Source organism: Rhagoletis pomonella, unplaced genomic scaffold (assembly GCF_013731165.1).
Source record: "Rhagoletis pomonella isolate Grant_MI unplaced genomic scaffold, Rhpom_1.0 Rhpom_scaffold_00004, whole genome shotgun sequence".
Taxonomy (NCBI): domain Eukaryota; kingdom Metazoa; phylum Arthropoda; class Insecta; order Diptera; family Tephritidae; genus Rhagoletis; species Rhagoletis pomonella.
This window is the reverse complement of record NW_023458558.1, coordinates 18,293,339-18,298,509: the sequence shown is the minus strand read 5'-3', so window position 1 is coordinate 18,298,509 and position 5,171 is coordinate 18,293,339.

Here is a 5,171-nt window from a genome sequence, read left to right as displayed (position 1 = left end):
CTTTAAAATTTCCATGTTTCATCAATAAACAAATTAATAAAAAAAAAAATGAAAAAGTTGAAAGTGGTTTGGTTGTAACAGTATGAAAATTCCTTCAAGAGTTTAAAATTAAAAGTGACTTAAATGAGAAGTAATAGAAAGATTAAAGTGAAAAAGTATTTACTTAAATGTTTTCGTGAAATTGGCTGTTATTGCTCGTAACATAGCACGTATGTATGTATGTATACGTAAGTTTATTTTAAATCATAGAAATGCACTTTTTTATGAGAAAATGCCGTGTACCTGTGGACAATGTTAGTAGATAAATGAATTTTAAGTTTTAGTTTTTTTGTTTGATAAACTGTGTTTATTTGTATTTTTTTTAATAAAGTTTTTACTTGGTGACATTCCCAATTCTTTGGCTATTATTATTGTTGTCCATTTTGTTTTTGCTTTTTAAGCTGATGCCAGATAAAAAGCTTGATTCGCTTTGCGTGTCACATAGCTCCCATCATCATGCTTTGAAATTGATTCATCAAGTTAAATTAGGAACCTTGCCTTCCGCAATTGAAAACTATACAACATTTCTTGTGCATATCATCCATAGTATTTTTGCGCAGAACCCACAAAATTTGCAAAAAAAGTGCATTGTGCAAACCGTATTCCGTTTCTGGATTCGAGTTATGCGTTTGGACCAAGGCACATTAAACAGCTAGTATCAGTAGAGCAAAAACAACATTTGCGTGTATTTTGTTGTTGCTTCTGGTATCGAAAGTGTCAAAAACTGTTCTGAATTTTTTCTTCTAAATCAAAGCGTGCCATGTGAAATACAAAAAATTATAAAAAATAAAAAATTGAAATTGGAAAAAATAAAAATTGTTGCAACTTTCTTCCCTAGTAAATTTGTTTGCTTCTCGAAGCATTGATCCATCCTTTACAAGAGCCAGTAATCAGCGGTTGTGCTGCTGAGTTGGGCGAACGTTCCAAAAGCTGCTATTCAATCGCTTGTTTTGTATGGAAAAAGGTTTCACATGCAAATGGATTTTAACAATTCAGAATTTTTGTGAGAAAAAATTAAAAATATTTGACATTTTCGAGACCAAATAATTTGAAAATAAATCAAATCAGCTGCTCTACTGATACTACCTGTTCAATGTACCTTGATACATACATATAGCAGCAGTTAATTTCATTCAAAGAAATGGCGTGTCGTCCATTTCCGTGCATATATTTAGGCGCAATATTTAACTTCTTCTGGCGCGGCGACATCTAGAGTCTTCTTATTGTATCTCTTTGATATGATGCCTACAACGAGATTGATATCTAGACGAGGTTGTTATCCAGAATTTGCCATAAATAGCTTTGCTACATTTATAATATAAATGGTCGTCTGGACCATAGCTGTAAAATGACTGAATCAGTAGTATCTGCATTCACTCGGCATTCTTTTTAAAATTTTTATTCCTGAGTGGCTTAAATTATTTGGAACAAAAACAAACGTAATGTGATATTGAATGGTAGAGTTCCATTGAGTATAGAATGTGAATGTTACAAAAGCATTCGAAATCATCGTGATTGTAAATGTTGGTTGAATGCAAACACTTTTGATCATTCAATACTACACTGAAAAAAAAAATTTGCCTTGACACTAGAAGAAAATCTTTATAGGAGAAAATAGTCGTTTTGCTTTTGCTTTTCTACCACTGCTAAAATTTGGTAAAGTATTACCTATGACGGTTTTTTATAAATAAAAACTGGTCAAAAAGGATGGCCGCGCGAAAATCGGCACATATGTATTTTTAAGAAAGGACATCATATGTATGTGGATAAACCATGTACTGAATGATGAAAGCTGCTATCATTCGATGGTTGTTATGCATAATTATTTCTTGTTCTGCATATTTTCCAATCTTTTAAAGAAAGTTCATACACCTCATTATTCCATCATCAAAACTTACATATTTTTCTTAGTGTATAAAATTTGATTGGAACTGAATTAGAGAATGCACACATAGCAAAGTGCTCATTCATCTGGAAGCTAATTCAGTATTGAATTCTGTTTACTTCAGCATTCTCAGTTTTTCATTCAGGTACATATTTACTAGAGGGCTGCATGAATTCATTCAAACTTCTAGCCAAACAGAATATAATAGATTTGAATATTTTACTTCACATACAAAACACTCAGCGTTTGGAATTTTGTAAGCTATGAATATATATTTTGTTTTATATTTTCTACCTTCAAATGGAAGAATTTGACTGAATGAATAGAAAACATTCAAATCATTCAAACTCATTTCGGTAAAAGTTTTTTTTTTACAAACAAGTTTTTTCGTATATAATAGGAGCGCAGCAATACATACATACATACATATGTATGTTTGTACATATGTGCTAGAGGTATACGCCGCCGAGCCACGCCGCCGCCGCCGCCGTTTTTTGTAATTTTTCACGCGCCGCCGCCGAATTACGAAAATATCGGCGCGGCGGCGGCGGCGGCGGCGTTCGGCGCCTAAGGAATTTTGTATTACTCGTAAAAAAACACTATTTTAGAAAATGAAAATTACATTTTTAAAGGAGTTTTTTTTGCTTAATTTGGGCCACTGAACATTTCCAAAAAAAGCGTAACTCAGAAAAAACATAGGTAACACGTTTTTCAATCGAAAGCGTTTATTACAGTTAAATTAGGGTCGAATACTGGTAATCTGACAATTTTTTTCCGCAGTAGACAATTTTTTTCAATACTACAACAATACTACTTTTTTATATACTACAACAACAAGAAAGTTATAACACATCTAAAACTTTAACGCCAATATCTCAGAAAGCAGTTTTAACAGAAGCGCCCTTATTGCATCTAACTCCTCAATTATTGGAGATAAAACAAAGATAAGTTGATGTTCCTGTGTATTTTTTTTTAATATGTGACCTGGTCTACGAAAAGGGAGCTTACGTGCGAAAACTAGTTTTCTGTGAAAAAGCTGTTAAAAGTAAGTAACTCGTTTCGTCAGTTTCTCATTATCTCGTTAATTGTTATAATGTAATTGTAATTGTATAATGTAATTGTATAATGTAATAAATTATATTTTGTCGTATTTTTACTCTTCTTTCTCTACATTTTTAGTACACTTCTAAGCAAGTCTGCTTTTCACCACGTGAAAAAGCATCTAGTCTTCCATCCGAATCAACCAAAAAGTGTAAATTGATTTTTTGACACCTAAGCCCCCTTTCCGTAGACCAGGTCACATATTATAAACACACTTTTAATAAAAAGCAAACTCTTTTTTTTGCTAATTTTTGCATTCGTAACTTATTTTATTCTGGGGTCCCGCAGACGTATACAAGTACTAGGTGGCTGTGTGAAAATTACGTTAGCATTTCTAAGTGGTGGTCAAATCCCAGGAAGGGTTTGCTCCCGCGCATCGCAATGTCTTCTACACAGGTTTAAAGTCCCCCTTTTTGCTAAAAATTACTATTATTTTTCATTACATTCGGTTCTCCTAAGAAAAATTTGGCGCCTTATATTTTAGTGGAAATTTTAACCATCTATAAGCCATTTTTTAAACAGTGGGTAAAAAGGCCCGTTTTGGTGGGAGTTGATGGGTTAAACTTTTGGAAAAAAGTAGACCAAACCTTGTTTTCAATACATAACCCCCAAAAAAATCGTAACAACTCCGTAATTTAACATAACGGTTGATAAGATTATTGCAAAAATTTATTGACAGCGATACAAATTACCCCAATAACTCGACCTTTTAAATTTTTGTATTTCTTTAAATTTAAATAGCACATACGGATTTGTAGAGAACATAGAGATGTACATATGTATATACCTCAAAATTTCGTGTGTTCGCCCATCCATCAGCGGCAGACACTCAAGATTTTAATGCAAGTAGAAAGTAAGGTAATTTAAATTTAAAACTAATTCAATTAATGAATTAAATACAATTACAATCTGAATTGCCATGGCGAATGCCTAAGGGTGCCGAGATGATAGGACAAGATTAGTAGCCTCATGGCTCTTTGGAATCTACCTTATGAGCAGTAGCGCCGGCGTCTCCAGACGCGCCGGCCTCGCCGCCGCCGCCGATTCTTTTTGAAGTTGACCACGCCGCCGCCGCAAAGCCTTTCGGCGTAAACCTCTAATATGTGCATAGAAAAAATATTTTTGGATATTCATACAAAAAATTTTCATCTATTTCAATTCAATTTATTTTCACTTTGTTTGAATATTGTAATGTCGACACAAATATCAGAACTGCTATTCACTCAAATTCAAAAAAAATTTGAAGCCAAAATCATTCATCTGTTTTGTATATGAATAATTCATAAGCCGTTTTGAATGCATTCATGCAGCCCTCTAATATTTACCACCTTGCTGTGTGAAATCAATTTTTTTTTTTATGATTTTAGATTGAAAAAATATAAGCCACACTACTAGACAAAAGGAAAAAGAATGAAATCCTACTGGTAAATATTTCATGATTAAAATTTTAAATGATTTCACAGTTTCACAGCTCTGGTCAGGACATACAACATTGCAAGTTGAGAAAAGCGTTGTAAAAAATTTAATAAAAAGCAAGTCACGACCCTAATGTTCATTCATACTACTATGCATACAAACATACCCTTAGAAAAAATAGCAACAACATGCTTCAAATCAAATCAAAGGCATGTTAAGTGGGTTTGCAACGATTTCGCGGGAATGCTGAAGCTCCTTGGCACGGGTGCAGACGGCAATCAATGAAGTTGTTTGTAATTCCTATGGTCCAGCAATTCGATAGTTAACAGATTTCCATTTTGGTTTTGCATTTTTATTGTGGCCTAGTTCTTGTGTCCTCTTTTAAAAATACTATGGAGCTATTAGCTCAACTACAAGCTTGTAAACATACATTATCTATGTGTATGTATATAAAAATGAAATGTTTTTCGTATGACGGCGATGCCTGACCAAACGGCTGAACCGATTTCAATTCTGTAAAAAGTACGTTTTGGTCCTTCTGTGTGGAAGGTTTCTGATTTAAAAAAAAAGCAAAAATTTTTGTTATTGTTTCCAAAAAATAAAGAAAGCTAAGACGTCACAATTTCATAGTTTTCGGTATATTGTATGTCACTAAACTACTAAACGCAATGCAATGGGGTATAGTCGCTGTGTTGTGTGTGCAGTTACAGTTGCACGGCTATATTCGATC